The sequence below is a fragment of the Nicotiana sylvestris genome, chromosome 11, assembly GCF_000393655.2.
Source record: "Nicotiana sylvestris chromosome 11, ASM39365v2, whole genome shotgun sequence".
Taxonomy (NCBI): domain Eukaryota; kingdom Viridiplantae; phylum Streptophyta; class Magnoliopsida; order Solanales; family Solanaceae; genus Nicotiana; species Nicotiana sylvestris.
The window spans coordinates 42,814,449-42,842,406 of NC_091067.1; the positions used below are offsets into that span (position 1 = coordinate 42,814,449).

The following is a 27,958-nucleotide window of genomic DNA, read 5'->3' on the forward strand; positions in this document are numbered from 1 at the left end:
TCATACTCCTTTAGAAATTCTATGTATTCTTTCTTATCCAATGGCGATAGGTGAATGTTGATTCACGTTTCCTTGACGTTTTCTGCATCTCCCAAGTTGACAACTTCGGTCTCGTCCAGGTTGGACTTAGGTCTGTTCTCAAAGTTCTTAACTCCTTTGACAATCTCATCAGGTATGCCATCTTCCTCTGAATCCATGTCTGTCCATTGCGTTGTCTCATTGCATGTCACATTCATTGGTTCATCAAGACAAGTAATAGTAATGCTATATTGGTAAAGTGAGGAGGAAAACGATAGCAATAAATATTAATTCATAAGAAAAATCAAAACTGCTTTTGATAAATTGAATAACTGTTTTTGAAGATCTTATTGCGCGAATTGAAAAATGCGAAAAGAAAATCATTTAGTAAATAAAATAGTGAATAATACTTGTTTTAGCCTTGCTACCCCGAGGCTTGTCGAGCTTTGGTTGTCCTGATGGTCCAATTATTGAGATGTGCCCCTCTGCTCACAGCCTGTATGGAAGGGCCTTCCTCCCCCCCTCAAGAATAACACAACAGTCCATATCACTGTCCTCTTCTGCAAGTGTTTCTTCTTCATCTGGCCCTTAAATAATGTCGGCCTGTTGGAAGGTCTGCTCCAGATGCAACATTGGCTGCTCTAGTGGATAGTAAGGACCGTGCCATGGTGACGACCAGTTATTGAATTCTTCCTAGGTGTATTCATATCTCAAACCGAAGGTAGTTCCATGTTTCTTGAGTTTTATGGGTTTGGAGATTCCTTGGAGGTTCTTGCCGAGTCCTTTGCCAGGTTCGTACCCACTTCAATTCAGTATACTCTCGATTTTGCTATCCCACCATTTGTCTTTGTCGATAGCATTGACCCGCTCAATGTGGTGGTAAGTTTCTCCACCCAGCTTCCTTCTTCCCTCGATTGCCAGAATGGTCTGGCGACTGTATATAGGGTTACTACCGTCGCCGTGAATGATTAATTCCTGGTGATTCCATTCGAACTTTACTATTTGATGCAGCATTGATGCTACGTCCCCGGCAACATGAATCCATGGCCGTCCCAATAGAAAGTTGTAAGATGCCGGTACGTCTATTACCTGGAAATCGACCTCGAACCAGGTTGGTCCCATCTGCAGGCATAGACTAATCTCACCAATGGTGGAGCTCTGATAACCATCGAAGGCTTTCACATTGATTGTTACATCCTTTATCTCATGCAGCTCTTTACCCAGCTTCTTGAGTGTTACCAGCGGACAAATGTTAAGACTGGAACCTCCATTGATCAAGATTATGGTGATGAAATAATCTTCGCATTGCACGGTGATGTGCAGTGCTCTGTGGTGCCCCGGCCCTTCAGGTGATAGCTCGTCCTCATGAAAGGTGATCTTATGGCTTCTCAGCACTTCTTAGACACTTCCCCGCTAGTGATGTTACTTGGTACGTGCGCTTCATTTAGCACCTTTAATAGAGCATTCTTGTGTGTCTCAGAATTTTGCAGCAAAGAGAGAATAAATATTTGGGTTGGAGTCTTTTTTAACTGGTCGATGACCGAATACTCATTGGCCCGTATTTTCCTCCAAAGGTCGTCCGGACCTGTCTCAATGAGGGGCAGCCGATTGGAGGCCTGCTTGCTTGACTCAGCTAGATGTTCAGGGGTATAGACTCTACCAGTTCTTGTCATACCCTGTGTTGCGACAGTTTCTTCAATCCTGACCTTGCCATTCCTTCTCGCCTTGGTTGTATAGTCCCAGGGTACAACATTTGTATAGAATGATGACATGGTTAACATTGCCACTAGGATCGGCGCGACTATCATCACTTTGAATGAAACATGTGCCTTGGGTGGCAATACTGCAACCTCAAATGGTGTGGGTGCTTTTGCCGGAGATACAAATTCAACCGCAATTAGTGACAGTGTCTTTGCGGATGACACTGCTTCAAACTCAAGAGGTACAAACATATTCACCTCAGCGTCCTCAGACGATTGGATCTGGACTATGATTGGATTGAGAGTAATTGTTGGTTTCTTTCGGTCATCACCTTCTGCGATCAACCAGATTGATCCCTCGGGATCCCAGTCATCTTCTACTTCAATCATGTGGATACCTCCACCCTTATGGTCTGGCAGAGGGTTGTTGCAGACATTTAGAGCAGGTTCCTTTGCCACAATGATCTTGTTATTAATCAAGGACTGTATCTTGTCTTTCAAGGAGCGACATTCATCGATGGTGTGCCCTTGCATGCCAGAGTGGTAAGCACAGGACTTGTTTGGGTTAACCCACTGAGAAGGATTCTCAGGGGTTGCAGCAGGGATGGGGGTGACATAACCAACAGCTTTGAGCCTCTCATACAGCTGGTCGATGGGTTCAGCGATGGTTGTATATTATTTTGGAGGTTTGCGATCAAAATTAGGTCGAGGTCTAGAGAAATTCTAGCGTCTAGGGGGTGATTGATAATGGGATAATTGAGCATTATAAGTTTGGTAGACATGAGCGGGTTGGGAGTATCTGGGTGAAGTAGGTTGATATGTAGGAGGTGGAGATGACTGATAAGTTGGTGGTGGAGCTTGGTATGAGGGTGAGGGTGCTTGGTAATTTGGAGTTGGCTGGTATGTGAGTGGAGGTGTTGGGTAAGCTTGGTATTTAAGGGGATATTTGGTCCTTTGTGCAACCATCACGTCCCCTACGTCCCTTTTCTTTGACATACCACCAGACTGTAAAGCCTTATTTGTAGCTTGCAAGGCTTCAAAGTTTGTAACCATACCACTTTTAATACCTTCTTCAATTCTTTCGCCTAGTTTGATAATATCGGAGAACTTGTGGTTCTCAATTATCATCAGCCGTTCATAATATTGCGGTTCTTGAGCCCGGACAAAGAACTTGTTTATTTGCTCCTCTTCTAAGGCGGGTCTGACCTTAGCAGCTTCAGACCTCCAGCGAGCGGAAATGTCTCCGTGGGCTTCTTCTTCAAATTCTAGATATATGGCACGTCTGGTGCGTTCTCTGTATTAAACCTGAATCGGTCCATAAAGTCATATGACATGCCCACCCAACTTGATCACTTCTTGGGATCTTGGCTGATATACCAAGATAATGCATCTCCTTTTAGACTCCTCATGAACAACTTCATGCGGATCCTTTCATCATTTCCTACTCCAAAAAACTTGTCGCAATATGTCCTCAGATGGACCCTTGGATCACCCGTACCATCAAACATTTCAAACTAGGAGGTTTGTACCCCTCAGGCAGTTCAACATCAGGTTGTATGCAAAGGTCCTCGTAGTTCGGCCCTTCGATTCCTTTGCTTCCCTCAACGCCCTGAATTTGGCTGGTTAGTTTCTTAAATTCCTCGTCCAAGTTCCTGATAAGCAGATCCTTTTCATCAGACTCATGTGTGCATGAGATAGGTTGGGTGGAGTGTGGCATGGTCTCTGCGTAGATAGGAGTGTTATGGTGGCCTGGTGTATGGGTGTGGAAATGGTCTTTTGCGGAGTTCTGAGGTTCTAGGATGAGTAGTGGAGTGTTGTTTGGGGTATGGCAGGTGTTACATTGGTTCTTTGGTAGATCAACGTGATGGTGAGGAACGGGATAATTCTGTTGTTTTGGGATATTTTGAGGAGGTGTAGGGTTTTGAGTGTTGGGGAAGTTGATAGCTGGGGTGTTGAGGGAAAATGACAGGTTTGCCAGATTTCACATCTGATCAAGCTCTTCCTAGAATTTTAACAGTTTTTGTTCAAGTTGTGACACATTCTCGTTAGGAAACCGAGTACCCTGGCCATCAGTGGCCTCTACCCGTTCAGATGTGTTCTCCTTCCTGATGTTGTTTAAATCTTCCTTCTTGCCATTGTTCTTGCCTTTAATGGGACTAAGAGGTGGAGTGGGTGGAGGGCCCCTGGATCTTGTGAAATAAGATGATGATGCCAGAGTGCACGAACTAACCTTTAGGGAGGGAAATAATAAAAACAAAAATAAAACAAAAGGCAATCAAGTCAGCAAGGATTATGAAAAATATTGCAATATTTAAACACATAGTGCGGGAATGTAAAACGTGTCCTAATTTGGGAACCTCTTTTTCCCTAAGGTAGGCCTAGATACAAATAGACCTGGAGAACTTTTAATGCTAAATGCCTCATTTTATTGATAAAGATAGGTGAATCCCAAAATGACACTAAATAAGAAAGAAATAAAAGTCACTAATGGTCATTGGCCTTATTACATTCATAAAGCGGAAAAGTAAATTCCTATCTAATTGGTCCAAGAAGGACCTTCCCCAGACTCGACATCCTTGGCTCCGTCGAATAGCTTCCCCAATTCGCGAAGTCCCAGCAACATGTATGCTCTAGGTAGATGTCCACCTTCGGTCCCTTCAGCCTTTTAACAATCTTCAACCCTTTTGAGAAAATTTCCCTCTAGTTCTACTATGCCTCACTCCAAGTATCCTAGCCTTTTATTGGCACTGATAGCCATGTCTTTCCATTACTCAATCAGATTCTTGTTGGACTCTTGTATCTCGCGGTGTTTCCTCTCGCATTCACGGATCCTTTTGCGCTGTTGTTTGTACTTGACTTGCGCCTCAGCCTTTTCATCTATAATTCTGTGACCTTGAACGAACCCTAGCTGGCCCAGACCATCCTAATTGTCTTCCAACCAACCCGAATAGAAAGGGGTACAAACGGCATGATATCTGTCTGGCTCGATGGTGTCTTTTCCCATTATGATCTTGCAGTGCCACATGTGCTGGGCTTGGCACTTGTGGGGACTATCATCATTTTGGAAGTCAGCTCGAAGATGGCTCATCTTGTCGACCCTGGGTATGACTTGCTTCCTACCTGCTTGCCTCATAACTCGAAGAGGGACGTAAGGATATGTTCCTCTTAGACCAATCAGTATTAGTAAAGGTGCATCTCTGGATCGGGCGATGAACTCTTCTGTCGAAAACCATTCAAACATCCATTGAACATGTTCTTCAGTCAGATTATCAAAGAGCTCAACCATTCTTTGGCATTCTCAGGCTAAGCAAACATGTCGAGGATGTAATTCATTCTCTTTGGGTGGTGGAAAGCGATGTGATCATCCCAGACCATTCGCTGAATTTCTTATCGGTATTCTCCCTTTTGGAGATGTTCCATGAGCTAAAGCTAAAGTAGTAGATTGCAGCCTTCAAAGTGTCTCGCTCCTCGTTGACGCTTCTCTAAGGCTCAGTATATGTCTGCGATGATCATGGGTACAATGCTCAATGTCTGCCCACCATTCCCCTCAATTAGGGTCTTGGTTACCATAGCCAGCCTAGTATGGATTCTCCCTTTCTTTATTGGAAACACGATCAGACTCAGGAAGTAAAACATAAAGATGAATACCCTACGATGGATATGTCCTAAGGACGTGATGGCAAACTCGTCATGGTAGGTACGATATGATTTATTGTGACCGTACCTTTCATACAGATAGTCAAAAGGGATGTATGATTCCTTCAGGCATACCAATTCTGCATTCTTCTTCAAACCCATCAGTTTTAGGAAACCCTTGCCTGTGCAGTTCTCAGGCATTAGCAAACCCGTAATTTCCCACACTAGATCAACCAATCCTCCTATCTCCTATAGCAAAGGGGTCATTTCGATGTCCCTAAAGCGGAACACCACCCTTTCACAATCCCAAAACAAGGTAGCAGCTTCTATTATCACATTGTTAGGCTGGATCTCCAGGAGGGATGGTAGATTGCCCAGATATTTTCTGACGAGGTTTTTGTCACTAGAATGTAAATCTTCCCACCAACTTAGCAATCTTGGGTGGATATTGGTGACCATGCCGAATCTGGGGACATCGTGCCTCATATTTCTGCAAGACAAAACAAGGTTAGGCCCTTACCCCCACCAGACTCGACTATTTAATATCAACAATTAGCATGAAACATTTAGTTCTCCAAATAAATGTACAGAACATGATGATATCCGTTTGGGTTTAGGGAAACCCAGTGGACTTTTGGACAAGGCTATCTTAAAGGATCATTATATGGACAACATAACTGACCCGACTAGGTTTGACCATGGTGCATGCGCAACTTAAATAGAATAAGGTTTCTATGATGATTTAGACTGGTACCCTTGAGCGGATAACTCAAGGGGGAAGGCACAGAACTGTCGACTGCACCGCTGATCGACTAGTTTTACCGCAAATAAGCCTTTTCGAATTTAGGGATAATGATATAGGAAGGGTGCAACCACTCATCAAGCGTTGCTATAGTATTTGTTTGGCACGAGTGGAATATGATGTTGAGCATGATTATGCAATAATTAAAAGCATGTTGACATATATTTGCACGTTAAGAAAGCGATAAATACAACATTTTTATAATTTAAAGCAGCTATAAAGGAAGGAAACAAGAAAGATATGTCAGTTTTGCTTTTGAAGAAATTAAACGCTTAAAGGCATTAAACAAATATTGCACATAGGGAGGGTAAAAATTCACAAAAAACAGAATGAAATGGTAAAAGCCTAAATATCCCCAGCGGAGTCGCCCTGCTGTCGCGCCCCCTTTTTCCTTCGCGGAATTGGGTTTATGACATTTTGATACGGGACAACTCCTTCTTTTTGGGAAACGGGGTTTGCATTTTTGAAGAGTCACCACCTAACGATTTGACGTGCGTTAGGGCACCTATAAGGTTCATCTATAACTACGTTTGGTAACCAAAGATAGGGTAAGGGCTTGAAATTATCCTAAGGGGAAGGTGTTAGGCACCCCTCAGGATCCACTAATGTGGTTCCCGGCCAGATAGTTTTTTGTGAATTTGTACAATTAGCAAATAAACAAGTATGGCTCAATTAGTAGGGGATTTAAGTTTAAATACACAAGTGTTTGAAAAATAATTAGTGAAAAGCAAAATTTTGAAAAGAATTACAATCTAAGCATGTTTATGAATGTAAAGGGGGGTGTCCTAGGTTTGTTTGTAATATGGATCACATCAATGCAATACCCGGTATAACACTCCTCAAAGAAGGGCTACACTTGGTATTAACGCACCGGTCATCGTGTCCATATCTACTCTTTCCCGCCACGGAAAGGTATTTAAAGTGAGGGTTGGTCTCGACTTCTATTGCATGTTGTTACCCGTCCCTTCCTATCAGTCTCGGAGGAATTTAGGACCCCTATCCTATAAAAGGGGGGGGGGGTTCTAGGCAGACCCTCAGGTTTAAAGGAAAAATACTAGGCGACAAATAAGAACACAGAGGACTGCATTGAGGAGGAAAACACAAAAAACAGATAGAAGGCTCAGATATACCTCCACAAGTGATGCACATAGACAACACGACTCATACACAGATAAGGTCCACATTCAAATCCTAATAAGGTATTTAAGTGATAACAGTAGAACCAAATTTATTACATGACTCAGAAAAGAAGTCCGAATCAGGCTTGCCTACTGATTTTAACACATTGACAGTTAAACACTAATCACGAAGAAGGTTCTAGTTTTATTTAAAGTTGATTGCCTAAGGCTTGCCTAGGCACGGAATACAGATGAGTACAAGGCAGGTTTTAAAAGCGGACTCTTGAATCCTTATAGACATGATATCTAAGGACAAATTAAGGCAACTTTTGAAAGAACTTGTTTTAGAGAACACAAACCATTAATTAAACCAGTTTCAAAACGAACTAAAACTCAAACTGGGTTGATTTATTTAAATTAAACTAGTTGAGATCTATAGGCAGCATTTCTAGAGTTATTCCCTATAGGCATGACATCTAGTTGTTTAACACTGATTTTGAGACCTATTAAACATGATTTCTAACATGGTAAGGCAAGTATAATAAAATCCTATTAAACATGATTTCTAATATGGTAAGGCAAGTATAGTAAAACCCTATAGGCATGATTTCTACATGGTGAGGCAAACATAGTAAAACCCTATAGGCATGATTTCTAACATGATGAGGCAAACATAGTAAAACCCTATAGGCATGATTTCTACCCACCTTACCCCACAAACATGTAAATACCCGCCCTTTTTACTAGTTACCCAAATATTCGTTTATAAATTATTGCAGACCATGTGAATGAATTACATGAGAAAAGTAAAAATTACACTATAGAGAGCCTGAAACAGGCTCAGACCTTTCAACACCTGATTAGGACTTCCTCCCTGAGTTATATAATAAATCACCTCAAATGCCGAGATTGTTTCATAGCGTTTCCTCATGTCTTGGTGTGTCAGAGTTCCCTAATGACCTCAAGGGATCTCGGGAAGTGCTCATACCCAGATTTCATAGCCACGACAGAGTAAGTGCAGTATGGAAAGGGCAGCTTTCATGTGTCTAAGTTCAGAGGGAGCTCAAGGGTCCCAAGGCAAGGCTCACACAAAAGCGGCAGAACTTAATGGTCTAAGAGTAGAGTGAGAGCACTTGTCATAGTTTTGAAAAGTTTGAATTGGAAAATAGTTTTGAAACAACATTTTTGAAATAAGTTTGCAAAACACAGAAGAGTTGCTTAGGAAAAGCAGTTTTGAAAGGAGAAGGGAATAGTAGCAACAACAACTTGGAACAAGCCAGCACACATAGAAGAAGTTCAAAGAATAGTATCATTTCAACATTCACAAGCAGGGAAGTAAGGGGTTGGGGACACAAAGAGGCCAAATCAGAAACACGTAAACATGGATGAGAAGAGAAGCATATAAACCAGCAGGTACAAAGAACAAGTAGCAATTGATTGGCCTCCAGAATACAAAACTACTACTTCAAAGTGTTAACAAGGGAATCATGCTCGAACTTAGAGTAGTAATAAGACATAGGGACAGGGTATGGAGTAGTCATGTTGAGGGCAGGGATCTATTACACATGATTAGTCATACCACTTAGTGTTAACCAAGCACTTACATGGCATACTATTTGAGGGGAATAAACAAGAACTCAAGTAGACATGATGATTACACACTTGAACAAGAGAGGGCAAACTTAAGCATGCTGAATAAAGCAGTAAATAAGAAGAGCAATTAAATACATAAGCCATTAAATTGGTACAGAAGGAGACATAGATTAACAGACATGGAACACGTAGAGTTGAGTTTCAGAATTGAACTAGGAACATACCAGTTAAGGAAGCAAAGTGCAGAAAAGTAAAGCAAGTAGAGTTCCATAGTCTAGCCTTGGCTTTTAGCCGGCTAGATAAGCAGTTAGCACAAGTAGCAGAGAAAGAAGAGAGAGCTTGAGTGTGTGTGTGTGTGTGTATTCTGAACTGTGTTCGCGTGTTAAGACTGTAGAAGAGATTCATTTATATAGTAGTTTGAAAACTGGTTCCAATAAGGCAAGAATCAATTTTTCGGTAATTATAGAACTTAGTATCAATTAGGAATGAAAATCAGCCAAATATCCCTTAATTAAGGGAGTAATTTACCAACGGTAGAAGCAGGTAACAGATAAGGAAAGAATTCATGTAACATAGGTACAGAATATGTAAATTAGGGCTAGATACATAAGGCTCTAATTAAGAAAATAATAGTAGAAATTAATTAATAATATAGACAATCACATAATAAGGTAAGAAATAATTTTAAGGGATAGGAAAAATAGCCGGAAATCTGTATAAGAGCATTAACACTGTAAATCGAGGATTCCAAGAATAAAAAAATAGTACTAATTTTAAGGGAAATAGTATAGACTTCAATGAATAAACTAATAAATGGAGTACAAATGGGAAGAACCAAATCGGAAACCATAATAAGATATCACTAGTATGAAAATCATAGAAATACTCTAACTAATCACATCATATCCATGAGAATCGCACATACAGACAAATCGACTGAATGAACAGTAAAGACAAACTCAGAATCACAAACTAAAGCCAAACAAATTAGGGGTTTTCAATGTAATGAATCAGATAAAGGAAAAACTTAAGTAAACCATTTAAACATAGTAAAAATCACATGATAATACTGAAAATCAAAGGAGAAGCCGTTTTTTTAAAAAGGGTTAAGAAACCCTAGTCTTGAAGACGAAGGGTTACTTTAGAAAAAATCGGAAAAACCTTTGAGGAAAACAACAAAAGCTCATAATATACACGGATCTAAGATAGATCTAAAAGAAATCGGATGATCTTAAGAGTTAGGGTTTCAGAGAACCTAGAGAAGATGAGAAAACCTTAGAACATTACCGGTTTTAGCCGGAAGGTCATGGATCTTACTCGAACAGCCATGGATGGCCGAAAAATGGCATGAAAGACCATGGATATAAGTTGAACCGCTCCAGGTTCACCTGAGGACCTCAGGGTAGTGTCAAACCGGAGTGGGGTGAAGCAGAGGCCAGGAGATGATGAGAGGCCATGGTTTCCGAAGAAGGAGGTGGCCGGAGAAGGTGGACAGGGTCCATCGAAGAGGATGGGAGAAGAGAAAGTTCTAGAGAGAACTAGAGATAGAGAGAGGGAGATGAGTGTCGGTCGAGTGAATGAGAGAATGAGGGTTTGGGGGGTAGTCTTAGGTTAATTATGGTAAGAGTGAATCCGGGCCGTTGATCAAAATTGATCAACAACCAAGATTAACTCAGGTCTGGGCTGGGCAGACTTAGGGATTGGGTCAGGGGATTTTGAAGGATTGTGCCTAGGGTTTGGGTGGTTTAATTGGGTTTGGGGCTGGTTATAATTTAAATAAGGGTGGCTAGTTGTTAAATACCCTCTTAAAATTAGATAAATAATTAATACAAATAGCTAATAATTAGATAAAATGAAATTAAAGCTAAATAGATTAATTAAAGTAATTAACTAATAGTAAAAATATAAAATGACTGACTACTGAATTAAAATATCATAAAGTGTACAATTAGGCTATAATTACAAAATCATTGTAATTATAGCCAAACAATGCCAAATGGGCTAATTTATGAAATAATTAAATCCTAATAAGATTAAAAATAATATATTGAGCTAAGAAATACTTTGAAATTACTTGTAATGTAATTTGTGAATAATTATTGGATATAAAATACTGAATAAATTAGAAAATAAATTGATAATAATATGGGAAATTATGAAAAAATATCAATTATTATAAAAAGTGATTTTGAAGGTATTTATGTAAATTTAAAAATAGTTTGAGGAAAAATTGGGTATTAACATCCCCGAGGCGTCGGAGCCTCTTGGGTTCAGCCCCTTAATAAATGCTTCAACTGCTCATTCATCTGGCACGGGCGGCAGCAACATCCTTTCTTTCTAAAACCTGGTCACGAACTCCCACAGCAATTCGGACTCTCCTTGTGCATTTTTGAATGTGCCCGCCTTAGTGTAAGCAAGCTTCTTTCCGACTAGACTGACCTGGCAAAGAAGTATCTTCCTATAGATAGCTCATTTCTTATAAAAAATTTATAATGAGAATCAGCTGAAGCTTATTCAGGATTGGTCTTTCTTATCCGAGAGTCTTATCAAACTCTCTGCCACTGTAGGTGCGACACAGATAGTAGTGATTGAAAGAGGTGATGCGGCATGATCACGATTTCCGGGCTTGCACCTTCCTGTCCCCGGCATGAGCCTTGATGAAAGAGTCTGCGAGCATCTCAAAGGAATCTATTGAGTGTTCGGGTAAGAGTGAGTACCATATCAGGGCTCCTTCGCGAGGGTTTCTCTGAACTTCTTCAGTAGGACTGGCTCAATTTCATGTGAAGCCAAATCATTTCCCTTCACCGTTGTTGTATAGGTGGTGATGTGCTCTTGAGGGTCCGAAGTCCCATCATATTTTGGTACATCTGGCATTTTGACCTGCTTTGGAATCAACTCTTGTACCACGCTCGGTTTTAACGACAACTTGACGTATTTCTGTGAGTCTAGTCCCTTCAAAACTAGTCGTACATCCAGTATTTGGTCCATTCAGGAGTTTATTCCCCTCATAAACCGCATGAGCTCAGTTTTGAAGGGATCATTACTGTTGTTGTTACTAGATCCGTTGTCGATCCCCCCGGCTCCGTCGAAGTCGACCTCACCCCTCGGGTGTTGTTATCAAACCTTTGTGTTGTTTGATTTACGGGAGCATCAGGAGGAACTAGGCCTCTTCCATTCGCGTTGTTGGAAGTACCCGACAGCACTTATCTCAATGTTGTGTGCAATGTTTACATCGTTAACTTCCATTTTATACGATTTTTGCTAAAAACAGAAAAATCAAACAAATTAATAATGGATGCAAGGATCAACTTAATTACACAACCGTCTAAGCCCCATAGTGGGTGCGCCAAACTGTTTACCCGTAAAATAGTACAGTTGGATTTATAGCATGATTTATTATCAAGCGAACTGATTCGATCCCAAAATGATAAATAAATCAAATAAAATGCAAGACTTAGCGTTGAAATCGAAATAAAATAGCAGACAACTTGATTCCGGGAGCAAGGCTTCCGAAGGCAACAATAAGAATATCGTTAGACAGAAAAAAAGTATTATTTATCTTGGAATAATGTGTCGCCTAAGTTTGTCAGAAACTTCGTGTGTTACAATGGTTGTTGAAGTCACTATTATAGCTATACCTAAGGAACAAGGTCCTGGGACCAAGCCCTCTTAAATGATAATAATGGGGGTCATTGATTAATATGTAACGGCAAGTAATGAATGCCAAAGTTCTCTGTAACGGATGTGTATTCCATACTGAGGAATATTCTTCATTAAATATCATCTGGTGTCACATATTCGTTTGCCCTCGTTAACAATGTTCCCTTCGGGGTCTACCCGATGCCAACCGAAGTTGTTGTCCTCCGTCTGGATTTCCAATCGCTACGACTTCCGTCTATTCTTGATTCCACGTGTCACCCTATCATTCAAGTATTTAGTGCGAACTGATTTTACCCAATATATTGACCTAGAACCCTATATATGTGTGTGTGTTCATTGATTTAAAGTTCTGGATACTTTTAGGAGGATTAAAAAGAAAAAAAGAAAAAAGTTCAAAATATCCTCATCTGAATATTTTATTTTTCGAATACTTGGCCGATTGGATTTTTCTGCGATGAAAATACCCATAGGAGCATATAAAAGATGCCTCGTCCTGTTGAGTTTTGGGTCAAATATGAAAGTTCTAGATAGTATGCAGCCAAAAATTAATTTTCTTTACTTTGGAGATGCGACCAATATGATATTCCCATTGTTTATTTAATATTTGTTGGTGAATTAGTTATGAACTATTCAAGCTGATCTCATATAATAGGACCAAACAATCCTCAAACCTAGTCGACGTTCTTAAATGCTTAAACGGTCTCTATCTCTAACAATAACCTTTTTCAATTGATTCCTCTATATATGTTTTATTAATTAGTAACAAGTTAATTTATTGAGTTATTGCATTCCGTGTTGCTTATAATCAACTTGTGATTAGTTTATCTGTTTATGTGTCCGCTTGATTGATACTTATAAGAAACCAAAAACATCACATTCTATGACCGTTTTCAAATTTGATTAATTATTATAATTCATCGTAGTTTATTTGTTGAAGCATTATTAGTAAGTGTATCACTCATTGTTAAACGTTGTGAAAACTGAAATTTATTAGAAAATATGTTTTTGAGTTTAATTTTCTATATATTACTAGTGGAAAATTTTTTTACTATCAGACAACCTAAAGATAAATACAAATAATTATCTATAATAAGTAAAATTAATAATTCAAAATATATGAGGATAAAATTTTATAACATGCTTAAATACATTTATCATATTAATTAAAATTTTATATTGTCATTATATGCAAATTAAATATTGTTGCTCCCAAAGGCACACACAAGTATACGTAGTAGTACAAGTACTAAAGTGATAAATCAAGTATCGAACCCATAAAGACTTGTGTTAACTGCCTAGCTACTAGTTTCACCAAAATTATTATTCAGTCGAGTCAATCAGAATTCAAAAGTGTAATTATACTAAGCAATGATTCTAACAAGTAACTAATTAATCGAGCAGCAAAATAATTATTGTGTATTCAGTAGAGATAAAAAATTCAGGGTTGTGATCGATTCACTAATCCTATTGTGTTCTAATTAACTCTCCCTTTCATACAATTCGCTCATGGTTGCTAATTAATCGAATAATTGCTCTCATAGTATTCTCCCGAATTACTACTCGCCTATTCAAAATAGATTAATGCATATATTCCTATGGAATCAATATATTAAGAATGCATTAATATTACGATATTGAATTGAGCACGTTGACTAGGTATATTCCTATTCTAACCACAAATTCGTCCTCCACTCAGAGTTAAGATCATGCCCTCTTCAACTCTTCTCTAATCTAGACGTAGCATTCCCAAGCATAGCATAGATAGTAAATAGAACCTAACTGGTGGCCAGACAATTAAGCAATTAATTATAGAATTGAAGAAACAATCATATATTAGCAAATAATAATCAAAGTCAAGTCAATATCAAACGATAATATTCATGGCTAAATCACAACCCCAGAACTATGAGTTTTAGCCACTCATGATAAAATCAAAATAATTTCACAAGTGTTGAATAATTGAGAATACAAAGAAAGATGAGAAAAATTTAGAATCTTTGCTTCCGAGTTTTCCGCGCATGTATTTTTCTCACAAAGTGACGTCTCCCCTCACAAAATAGGTTTAGGCTTGCTTTAAAGGAGTTATGGGTATCTTAGGTCGAAATAAACTTTTCCCGGTCGAGGTAGGAGAAATTTCCGTCAGCAACGCCCAGGATAGTGTGGGGCGCTAGCCCTGGCACTGGGATATTTTAAGGTCTGCCTTCTGCACCACAGGTAGCGCCCACGCTAGCCTGGGCACTACTTGTGGCATTTTTCCTATTTCGTTCCCTTTTTTGATTCAACTCACGCACCTTCGTTCCATATTGCCTCCGGATGATTCCTATACATAAAAATATCACGAATTAGCACAAATCATTATATTACACATATGAAATTTACGAATTAGCACAAATTATTATATTACACATCCGAAATCTACGAAACATGAGTAAAATACGAGGCAATATGCATATAAATATACATAATTTAAGCCAAATATCAAATACCTTACTAAAAGATCATGTGAACATCTTGATAAGTTTGTCCTTGAGCATTCTTTTATTTGATAAAAAGAAAACAAAAGAAAATACTCATTTAATTTCGCATGCATTAAAAGAGAGTAGAAAATGTTAACCGGATTAAAAATCACTAAGATTCATAACACCAAGATTCCAATTGTAACCTACTAATCACTTATTGTCCTATTTTTTGTTTTATTTTATATGATATTATTTTTTATTAATATATTCAAAAAATTAATATAGTATATTTTTTCATAACTAAAATAATGAGATTATAAACTTCTTATTAAAATATCATATGTAAAACCACAAGCTTCGAATATTTTGCTTTACTACTTTATTGTAAAGATACCTCCTTGAGAATGAGATTACCTTAGTTACCTAAAAATAGAGTGAATCAGTAGTTGACTTTTATTATTGTCGGTGTCTTTGTGTCCCCTTTTAATCTTAAATATATATATTTAACTTTTAATTATTAGCCATGTCATTGTTGTGCAATTCAATTAGCTTCTTCTGCACATTTATTTTTTTCAAATCTCTAGATTTCAGTTCCTAACCTTAAAACAGTTGCTTGTTCAGCTTAATCAAATTGCAGAAATTAAACAACATGGGAAAAGACGTTGAAGAACAGCTAAGCCTAAACGAAGATTCCAAGGTATGATATGACCTCTTCTATATCTTCTGAGTGATGAAGTGTGACGACCCAAAGGGTCACCACTTGCTTTTAATTAAATTCTATCTCTCTGAAGCCTTGAAAACCTCATTTAGAGTCACATCGATATGCATGCGCAGTCCGGCCGCAAAGCCGGAAAGCTTAAATATGAAGTTCTATGAGAAATGATGAAATATGGTTATAAAATGAGTTAAATTGACTTTGGTCAATATTTTTGAGTAAACGAACCCGGACCCGTGATTCGACGGTCCCAGAGGGTTCGTAGGAAAATATGGGAGTTGGGCGTATGCCCAGAATTAAATTCTGAGGTCCCAAGCCCGAGAAATGAATTTTTAAGTAAAAATTATTTTCTAAAAATGTTTAAGGAAATTTAAAATGAAATCTGATTAGAAACCGATGGTATCGGGCCCGTATTTTGGTTACGGTGCCCGGTACAGGTCTTATATATGGTTTAAGTCATTCCTATAAAATTTGGTTAAAAACAGACGTCGTTTGACGTGATTCGGACTTGAATTGCTAAATTCGAAACTTGATGAAGTTTGAGAAAAAGTTCTTGATTTTGAGGTTTGATTCATTGTTTTTAGGTTATTTTGGCGATTTGATCGCACGAATAAGTTCGTATGAAGTTGTTGAGTTAGTACGTGTGTTTGGTTAGGAGCCCCGAGGGCTCGGGTGTGATTCAGATGTGTTTCGGAAGGTTCTGGACTTTGAAAATGTTGCAGGTTTCTCAGCTGTTGGGTTTCTGATGTTGCCTTCTTCGTGTTCGCTGGAGTACCCACGTGAACGCGATGGGTTAATTGTTGTTGAAGAAATTTCTTTCTACGCGAACGCGTAGATCATGTCGCGAACACGAGGCAGTGGGGGGCTATACCTTCGCGAACGCGGTCCTGGCCACGCGAACATGAAGGCCAAGTGGCCTGGGCAGGGGGGTGGGGCAATTACCCTACACGAACGCGACCTGTTGGATGCGAACGCGAGGGCTCGAGGATATTACTCTCCGCGAACGCGAGCCCGTGTACGCGAATGCGAAGGCTTATCCAGCCTGACCATCGCAAACACGAGGGGTCAATAGCGAACACGTAGCGCATTTTCGCCCCGTGATTTTTAAAAACCCAAAACAGAACACTTACGAGATTTCTCAAAATTTTACCAAAACGTCTTCTTCTCCAAAGCTCCTAGGCGATCCTTGAAGCACTTTTTCACCAAAACTTCTTGGGTAAGTAATTTTTAACTCGTTTCTTTCATTTTCATCAACATCTATTGAATTTCTAGACCTAAAGCATATGATTAATGGTAGAAAATTAGGGATTTGGGTAGAGTTAGGGCTTTTTAATTAATTGTGATTTAAACCTCATTTTGGGGTTGAATTTTGGAAATAATTATATATTTGGGCTCGTGGGTGAATGGGTGATTTGATTTTGGTCCGAACCTCGTGTTTTGACCAAGTGGACCCGGGGTCGATTTTTGGGTTTTGGGGAATAATGATTGGAAAGCTACAATTAGGCAATGGATTCGAATTGTTTAGCATTTATTGATGTTATGAAGTCATTTATGTATAGATACAATTGATTTGGAGCCAAATTTGAGAGGAAAAGTGGTGTTTGAGGCTTGAGTTGGCCGTGGAAGTTCGAGGTAAGTGTTTGGTCTAACCTTAGCTTGAGAGATTAGGAGTTGTATCCTATTTTCTATTTGTTTCGTGTTGAGTACGACGTATAGGCATGGTGACGAGTATCTATATGTTGGCGTCAAGCATGACCGTGAGTCTTATACCGTGATTTTCATGATTTCATTGTATTATTCATGCCTAGGTGAAGATTTCTATTTGTTGTGTAAAGTTGTGGAAAGAATTGTGACTTATGAACATTCAAGAGCGATGGCTCCAGTTGTATAACGAATTGTGAAAATATAAGTGATAATTGAAACTCTAGAGCATTGGCTTGAGTTGTGAAGTGAATCGTGAAGTAAAAGTGAGAAAGAGAAGAGATCATTATGTTGCCCCCTTGTCGGTCTATTGTTGAGTTGTGGTTCCCTTGCATTGTGTCTTAGTTGATATTACGGATGCTTAGGTTGATGATCCCCTGTGTTAGGTGTTGTAATAAGTTTAGTTATAGCTAAAGTAGTTAGATGTTGTAACGAGTTTGGTTATAGCTGAGGTAGTTAGGTGTTGTAACAAGTTTAATTATAGTTGAGGTAGTTTGGTGTCGGAACAAGTTTTGTTATAGTTGAGGTAGTTAGATGTCAGAACAAGTTTGGTTATAGATGTTTCTCCTTTGCTGAGATAGTGTAGACCTTAATGATCCCTTGCCGGGACTCTCGTTATAATTGCAAATATTATATATGGATCGAGTTGCACGCCACAATAGTATTATATATGGATCGGGTTGCACGCCGCAACAATATTATATATGGATCGGGTTGCACGCCGCAACAACATTATATATGGATCGGGTTGCACGCCACAACAAACAATATTATATATGGATCGGGTTTCACGCCGCAACGGTATTATATATGGACCGAGTTGCACGCCGCAATGGTATTATATGTGGATCGGGTTGCACTCTTCAACAGTATTATATATGGATCGGGTTGCACGCCGCAACAGTATTATATATGGATCGGGTTGCACGCCGCAACGGTATTATATGTGGATCGGGTTGCACGCCGCAACAATATTATATGTGGATCGGGTTGCACGCCGCAACAATATAATGAAATGGGAGCGGGTGGTATGCCTACCACAAGATATAACAAAAGGGGAGCGGGTAGTACGCCTACCACAAGATGTGAAAAGAAAGTGAAATCTGCCTTTATTTTTCTTACTCTTGTTAGTGGTTGGATTTTGATTTCTTTATAGTTCTTTTGATAATCTGTTCTTACCTGTTATTCCCCGAAGCATGTTTTCCCTTCCCATCATTACTTGTTTATTTCTGCTTTACTTTCCACTGTATATCATATAACTGCACAGGTTATTTGGTAGTTTGGTCCTAGCCTCGTCACTACTTCGTCGAGGTTAGGCTAGGCACTCACCAGCACATGGGGTCGGTTGTGCTGATACTACACTCTGCACTGTGTGCAGATCCCAGAGCAGCTTTCGGACAGTAGTTAGACTGCTTCCTTCAGTCCACTCGGAGACCCAAGGTAGACCTGCAGGCGACCGCAGGCCCTGGCATCTCCCTCTATCTCTATTTCCTGTTTCACTTCCCTCTATTCAGAAACAGTGTACTGTTATTACTTCAGACCTTGTATATAGTAAATCTTAGATAGTCTGTGACACTGTGACACCAGGTTTTGGGTATTTGAGATTTTAAAAGTTGTAATGGATATAGGCTTCAGATATTTAATTGTTAACTTCCGCTTAATTATTTAAGTTCCGTTGTTTTTATGTTATCGCTTTATGTTTGCTAAAAAAAGGTAATATGAAAGTGAAATAAGTAGTAAGGTTTGGCTTGCCTAGCTCTCATTAGCAGGCGCCATCACGACTCCCGAGGCTAGGAAATTCAGGTTGTGATCAGTTGGTATTAGAGCTCTATGTTACATGGGTCTCACAGTTCACAGACAAGCTTAGTAGAGTCTGAGGGATTGGTATGGAGACATTGGTATTTATCCCCCCAAAGGCTACAGAGTTAGGAAGAATTTCACATTCATTCTTTCCTATCGTGCGATTTTGTTCCTTCCGTGCTAAATTGAAACCCCTACTCTTGTCCTTTCGCGAATGGCGAAGTCATATACCGCTTCTTCAGCCGAACAGCAGCACGGACCGGTGATAGATCAGCTACGTCTTCGGAGGCTTTGTAGAGGTTGGATAATTTTCACCAAGCTCTTCACTACTACTTTTAGCGGTGCATCTTCTGAGAGTCCCCAAGATTTTCTAGACGGCTGTCATGAGGTTCTCAGGAACATGGAGATCGTGGAGAGCGATGGGGTCAATTTTTCTACTCTTTGCTTGTCTGGACCTGCCAAGACTTGTTGGAGGGACTATTGATTAACTATACCAGTTGGGTCATCAGCTTCGACTTGAGAACAGTTCACGCAGCTATTTCTGGAGAAGTTTCTCCCCATCACTCAGAGAGAGGCCTATCGGAGGTAGTTTTAGCATCTCCAGGAGGGTTCTATGGATATTACTCAGCACGAGATCAGATTCATTGACTTGGCTCGTCATGGTCTTATCATACTTCCCACTGCGAGAGAGAGTGAGGAGGTTCATTGAGGGACTCGTCCAGCCCACTCAGTTAGCTAGAGGTAGAGGTATAGGTATTAGAGGTGGAGGTAAAGGTATTAGAGGTGGAGGTGCAGGTACTGTTCTAGTTTGTAGCAGAGAAGCTTCGGTTTATTTTGCGCTGCATTTGGTCATGCCTAGTGGTTCTTTGAGTGCCCATGTTTATGTGTCTACGCCGGTGGGTGATTATATTATAGTGGATCGTGTTCATTGATCATGTATAGTTGTGATTGGAGGTCATTGAGACTCGTGTAGATTTACTTCTTCTGGATATGGTTGATTTCGACGTCATAGTAGGGATGGACTGGATATCACCTTACCATGCTATCCTGGACTGTCATGCCAAGACTGTGACCTTAGCCTTACCGGATTTGCCCCTTTTAGAGTGGAGAGGGACTCCTGGTCATTCTACCCGCAGTTTTATTTCATATGTGAAGGCTCGGCGTATGGTCGAGTAGGGGTGTTTGGCCTATTTGGCGTATGTTCATGATTCTAGTGCTGAGGTTCCCTCTATTGATTCTGTCCCCGTTGTTCATGAGTTTCCTGAGGTTTTTCCTTCAGATTTGTCGGGTATGCCCCCCGATAGGGATATTGACTTTTGCATTGATTTGGCTCCGGGCACTCAGCCCATTTCTATCTTGCCATATCGTATGTCCCCGCCGGAGTTGAAAGAGTTGAAGGAACAGTTGCAAGACTTGCTTGAGAAGGATTTCATTAGACCCAGTGTTTCGCTTTGGGGTGCGCCGGTGTTGTTTGTTAAGAAGAAGGATGGGTCGATGAGAATGTGTATTGATTATCGACAGTTGAATAAGGTTACAATCAAGAATAAGTATCCATTGCCGAGGATTGATGATTTGTTCGATCAGCTTCAAGGTGCCAAGGTATTTTCAAAGATTGACTTGAGATCTGGCTACCATCAGTTGAGGATTAGGGCATCTGATGTCCCTAAGACATCATTCCGCACTCGGTACGGGCATTTTGAGTTCTTGGTTATGTCATTCGGGTTGACAAATGCCCCAGCAGCTTTTATGGACCTGATGAACCGAGTGATCAGACCTTATTTGGACTCGTTCGTGATAGTCTTCATTGATGATATTTTGATGTATTCCCGCAGCTAGGAGGAACACGAGCAGCATCTCATAGTGGTTCTTCAGACTGAAGGATAGTCAGTTATATGCTAAGTTCTTGAAGTGTGAGTTCTGGTTGAGTTCAGTTGCATTCCTGGGTCATGTTGTATCAGTAGAGGGTATTTAGGTTGATCCGAAGAAGATTGAGGCAGTCAAGAACTGGCCTAGACCAGTATCAGCTACAGAGATTCGGAGTTTCCTAGGGTTGGCAGGCTACTATCGTCGGTTCGCGGAGGGGTTCTCATCTATCGTAGCCCCGATAACCAGGTTGACCCAGAAGGGTGCCCAGTTCAGATGGTCGAACGAGTGTGAGGCGAGCTTTCAGAAGCTCAAGACAGCTCTGACTAAGGCACCGATGTTGGTTTTGCCCACAGGTTCAAGGCCTTATACAGTTTATTGTGATGCTTCCCATATTGGGCTTGGTGCAGTGTTGATGCAGGATGCCAATGTCATTGCCTATGCTTTGAGGCAGTTGAAGATTCATGAAAAGAACTATCCGATTCATAATTTGGAGTTGGTGGCCATTGTTCACGCATTGAAGATTTGGAGGCATTATCTGTACGGTGTGACATGTGAGGTGTTCACGGATCATAAGAGGCTTTAGTATTTGTTCAAGTAAAAGGAGTTGAATTTAAGGTAGAGGAGGTGGTTGGAGTTGTTGAAGGATTATGATATCACTATCTTATATCACCTGGGAAAGGCCAATGTGGTGGCCGATGCTTTGAGTAGAAAGTCAGCCAGTATGGGCAGTCTTGCTTATATTTCGATCGGTGAGAGACCGCTTGCTTTGGATGTTCAGACTTTGGCCCATCGGTTTGTGAGGTTGGATATTTCTCAGCCTAGTCATGTATTAGCTTGCATGGTCGCTCGCCCTTTTTTATTGGAGCGTATCCGTGATCGGCAGTATGATGATCCCCATTTATGTGTCCTTAGAGACACGGTGCAGCGCAGAAGTGCCAAGCAGGTTACCTTAGATGATGATGGAGTTTTGAGATTACAGGGTCAAATTTGTGTGCCTAACGTGGACGGGCTTCGAGAGTTGATCTTAGAGGAGGCCCATAGCTCCCGGTACTCTATTCATCCGAGTGCCGTGAAGATGTATCAGGATTTGCGGCAGCACTATTGGTGGCGTAGAATGAAGAAGGATATCGTTTCATATATGGCTCGGTGTTTGAATTGTCATCAAGTTTAGTATGAGCATTAGAGGCCTGGTGGATTGTTTCAGAGGATTGAGCTTCCTGAGTGGAAGTGGGAGTGGATCACTATGGACTTCATTGTTGGACTCCCGCAGACTCGGAGTAAATTCGACGCAGTATGGGTCATTGTTGATAGGCTAACCAAGTCAGCGCATTTCATTCCTATGGCAGTCTCCTATTCATCCGAGAGGTTAGCTGAGATCTATATCTGAGAGATTGTTCGTCTTTATGGTATGCCTGTATCTATCATTTCGGACCAAGGTACGCAGTTTACCTCGCATTTTTGGAGAGTAGTTCAGCGAGAGTTAGGCACCCAAGTTGAGTTGAGTACAACATTTCATCATCAGACGGACGGGTAGTCCGAGCGAACTATTCAGATTTTGGAGGATATGCTCCGAGCATGTGTCATTGACTTTGGAGGCTCGTGGGATCAGTTTTTACCATTAGCAGAGTTTGCCTACAACAACAGCTACCAATCTAGTATCCAGATGGCTCCTTATGAGGCTTTATATGGTAGGCAGTGTCGATCTCCGGTTGGATGATTTGAGCCGAGAGAGGCTTGGCTGTTGGGTACAGATCTGGTTCAGGAGGCCTTGGACAAGGTCAGGATTATTCAGGATAGACTTCGTACAGCTCAGTCCAGGCAAAAGAGTTATGTTGACCGCAAGGTTCGAGATGTGGCTTTTATGGTTGGTGAGCGGGTATTACTCCTAGTGTCACCTATGAAGGGTGTGATGAGATTTGGAAAAAATGTCAAGCTTAGCCCTAGGTTCATTGGTCCGTTTGAGATTCTTGATCGAGTGGGAGAGGTGGCTTATAGACTTGCATTGTCGCCGAGCTTATCATCCGTGCATCCAGTGTTTCATGTGTCCATGCTTCGGAAGTATCACGGCGATCCATCCCACGTGTTAGATTTCAGCACTGTCCAGTTGGACAAGGACTTGTCATATAAGGAGGAGCTGGTAGCCATTCTAGACAGCAGGTTTGTCAGTTGAGGTCGAAGAGTTTTCCTTCTGTTCGTGTCCAGTGGAGAGGTCAGCCCCCTGAGGCATCGACCTGGGAGTCTGAGTCTAATATGCGGAGCCGTTGTCCCCATCTTTTCCCCAACTCAGGTACTTCCTTCTTCTGTCCATTCGAGGACGAACGGTTGTTTTAGAGGTAGAGAATGTGACGACCCAAAGGGTCATCACTTGCTTTTAATTGAATTCTGTGTCTCCGAGGCCATGAAAACTTCATTTAGAGTCACATTGATATGCGTGCATAGTCCGGGCGCAAAACTGGAAAGCTTAAATATGAAGTTCTGTGAGAAATGATGAAATATGGTTATAAAATGAGTTAAATTGACTTTGGTCAACACTTTTGGGTAAACGACCCGGACCCGTGATTCGACTGTCCCGGAGGGTCCGTAGGAAAATATGGGACTTGGGCATATGCCCAGAATTGAATTCCGAGGTCCCAAGCCTGAGAAATGAATTTTTAAGTAAAAATTATTTTCTGAAAATGTTTAAGGAAATTTGAAATGAAATCTGATTAGAAAGGGATAGTATCGGGCCCGTATTTTGGTTCCAGTGCCCGGTACATGTCTTATATATGGTTTACGTCATTCCTATAATGTTTTTGAGGTTATTTTGGTGATTTGATCGCACTAATAAGTTCGTATGAAGTTGTTGAATTAGTACGTATGTTTGGTTAGGAGTCCCGAGGGCTCGGGTGTGATTCAGATGTGTTTTGGAAGGTTCCGGACTTAGAAAATGTTGCAGGTTTCTCGGCTATTGGGTTTCTGGTGTTGCCTTCTTCGCGTTCGCGGGAGTACCCACGCGAACGCGATGGGTTAATTGTTGCTGAAGGAATTTCCTTCTACGCGAACGCGTAGCTCAGGTCACGAACGTGAGGTAGTGGGGGGCTATACCTTCGCGAACGTGGTCCTGGCCACGCGAACGCGAAGGCCAAGTGGCCTGGGCAGGGGGTGGGGTAATTACCCTACACGAACGTGACCTGTTGGATGCGAACGCGAGGGCTCGAGGAGATTACTCTCCGCGAACGCGAGCCCATGTATGCGAATGCGAAGGCTTATCTAGCCTGACCATCGGGAACGCGAGGGGTCAATCGTGAACGCGTAGGGCATTTTCGCCCAGTGATTTGTAAAAACCCAAAACAGAACACTTACGGCATTTTCATCAACATCTATTGAATTTCTAGACCTAAAGGATATGATTAAGGGTAGAAAATTAGGGATTTGGGTAGAGTTAGGGCTTTTTAATTAATTGTGATTTAGACCTCGTTTTGGGGTCGAATTCTGGTAATAATTATATATTTGGGCTTGTGGGTGAATGGGTGATTTGATTTTGGTCTGAACCTCGTGTTTTGACCAAGCGGGCCCTGGGTCGATTTTTGGGTTTTGGGGAAGAATGATTGGAAAGCTATAACTAGGCATTGGATTCGAATTGTTTAGCATTTATTGATATTATGAAGTCATTTGTTGATAGATACAATTGATTTGGAGCCAAATTCGAGAGGAAAAGTGGTGTTCGAGGCTTGAGTTGGCTGTGGAAGTTCGAGGTAAGTGTTTGGTCTAACATTAGCTTGAGGGATTAGGAGTTGTGTCCTATTTTCTATTTGTTTCTTGTTGAGTACGACATATAGATATGGTGACGAGTATCTATACGTTGGCGTCAAGCATGACCGTGAGTCTTATACCGTGATTTTCATGATTTCGTTGTATTATTCATGCCTAGGTGAAGATTTCTATTTGTTGTTTAAAGTTGTGGAAAGAATTGTGACTTATGAACATTCAAGAGCAATGGCTCCAGTTGTATAATGAATTGTGAAAATATAAGTGATAATTGAAACTCTAGAGCATTGGCTCGAGTTGTGAAGTGAATCGTGAAGTAAAAGTGAGAAAGAGAAGAGATCATTATGTTGCCCCCTTGCCGGGCTATTGTTGAGTTGTGGTTCCCTTGTATTGTGTTCTTAGTTGATATTATGGATGCTTAGGTTGATGATCCCTTGTGTTAGGTGTTGTAATAAGTTTAGTTATAGCTAAAGTAGTTAGATGTTGTAATGAGTTTGGTTATAGCTGAGGTAGTTAGGTGTTGCAACAAGTTTAATTATAGTTCAGGTAGTTAGGTGTCAGAACAAGTTTGGTTATAGCTGTTTCTCCTTTGCCAAGATAGTGTAGACCTTATTGATCCCTTGTTGGGATTCTCGTTATAATTGCAAATATTATATATGGATCGGGTTGCACGCCGCAACAGTATTATATATGGATCGGGTTGCATGCCGCAACAATATTATATATGGATCGGGTTGAACGCCGCAACAGTATTTTATATGGATCGGGTTGCACGCCGCAACAATATTATATATGGATCGGGTTGCACGCTGCAACGGTATTATATATGAATTGGGTTGCACTCCTAAACGGTATTATATATTGATCGGGTTGCACTCCGCAACGGTATTATTTGTGGATCGGGTTGCACGTCGCAACAGTATTATATATGGATCGGGTTGCATGCCGCAACAGAATTATATATGGATCGGGTTGCACGCTGCGACGATATTATATGTGAATCGGGTTGCATGCCGCAACAATATTATATGTAGATCGGTTTGCATGCCATAACAATATAATGAAATGGGAGCGGGTGGTGCCTACCACAAGATATAAAGAAAGGGGAGCGGGTAGTATGCCTACCACAAGATGTGAAAAGAAAGAGAAATCTGCCTTTATTTTTCTTACTCTTGTTAGTGGTTGGATTTTTATTTCTTTATAATTCTTTTGGTAATCTATTCTTACCTGTTATTCCCCAAAGCATGTTTTCCCCTCCCATCTTTACTTGTTTATTTCTGCTTTACTTTCCGCTGTATATCATATAACTGCACAGGCTATTTGGTAGTCTGGTCCTAGCCTCGTCACTACTTCGCCGAGGTTAGGCTAGGCACTTACCAGCACATGGGGTTGGTTGTGCTGATACTACACTCTGCACTGTGTGCAGATCCCGGAGCAAATTTTGGACAGTAGTTGGAGTGCTTCCTTCAGTCCACTCGGAGACCCAAGGTAGACCTGCAGGCGACCGCAGGCCCTGGCGTCTCCCTCTATCTCTATTTCCTGTTTCACTTCCCTCTATTCAGAAACAATGTACTGTTATTACTTCAGACCTTGTATGTAGTAAATCCTAGATAGTCTGTGACACTGTGACACCAGGTTTTGGGTATTTGAGATTTTAAAAGTTGTAATGGATGTAGGCTTCAGATATTTAATTGTTAATTTTCGCTTAATTATTTAAGTTCCGTTGTTATTATGTTATCGCATTATGTTTGCTAAAAAGAGGTAATATGAAAGTGAAGTAAGTAGTAAGGTTTGTCTTGACTAGCTCTCATTAGCAGGCACCATCATGACTCCCGAGGGTGGAAAATTCGGGTCGTGATATGAAGATTTTGTACTAATTAGTCCAAGATTGATTTTACTTTTTTCCACTTAACTCTTCATGTTTAGGATGGTGAAGTTATAGAATCTTTGTTACCCCCTATACCAAGATTACCAATTAATAGCAGACCAAATAGCATGGTGGTTAAGGAAAGTTCAATTTCTCTCTATTTATATATGTTATTTTTATGATAATTGGGTTGCAGGTATGGTTGATGAAATTGGAATTAATTAGCAAAATGGACGGTGTATTGATAAAATTGTTGAGTATTGATGATTGATAATAATGTCTAGGTTTTGGTAAAACAATAATATGAAGTTAAAAATTTAAACAATTATGAAGGAAAAAAAGTGAGGGAGGTCATCAATTTTCCCCCTTTTGGTGGAAAAAACATTTTTTGACAACAAAACAGCATAATAATAACTTTTTTTTTGAAAAATATATTCTGTCATGAGTTATTTCATGTTATGAGCTTAGAAGAGTATGTTTTGATTAAGATTTGTTGACAAAAGAACAGAAAGCAAATACTGTAATACCAGCCTATTTGGTGGCAGAAGCTATATCAACACTACATGGACTTGATTTAAGATGGTCAGGGCCAATAACACCAAGTGAAATGCAATATGTTCAACAGTATGTTTTGGCCAAGTACTATCAAGATTGCTTGATATTCTCACCAAGAAAACTTCTTACCAAGGGAATTTCATTTCAATTCCAGAAATTCAAGTCAGAAACCGAGCTTTGCAACAATGTGGACTAAGTGATGAGGAGTACTTAGTTGTTTTTATAGTTACACTAAAAGAAGCAATGATAATGATTGGAGAATGTTACCCTTTCTTCAGGGGAAATTACTACATGACAATACTTGGTGAAGATTATGATTGTATAAGGGAATTTGTTAGTTTTAAAGATTCAAAAGTGATTGCAGCACCAGAACATGGCTGGATTTGAGGATTAAAGGATCACAACTCAGCCAATATTTTAGGAGGAAATGTAAGCATAGTCCAAAAGAGCTTTTTGCATATCATGCTTACGTGGAATAAACACGTTACTCGATGCATTGGATATCAGAAGCTCATAGAAATTCATAGCATGTTCTGTTAGATGCTTCTGGTTTGGATGCAGGAAAAGAAAGGAGGTTGGCTTTAGCATTACATCGACCGGATTTCGTGTTGTGTACATTGATAATACACATGCTCAGCCCTCGAGAATCACATGCCTTCTTGTAAGGAAACAATCCTTTGAAACAGCAGCTTCTTCAGCTAATTAACTGAAGAAATTAAGA

General features: G+C 40.3%; 1 pseudogene; it reads left to right on the plus strand.

Moving 5' to 3' along the window:
* The first annotated feature begins 40 nt into the window (after window positions 1-40).
* Window positions 41-27,958, plus strand: LOC138880978 (uncharacterized; annotated as a pseudogene).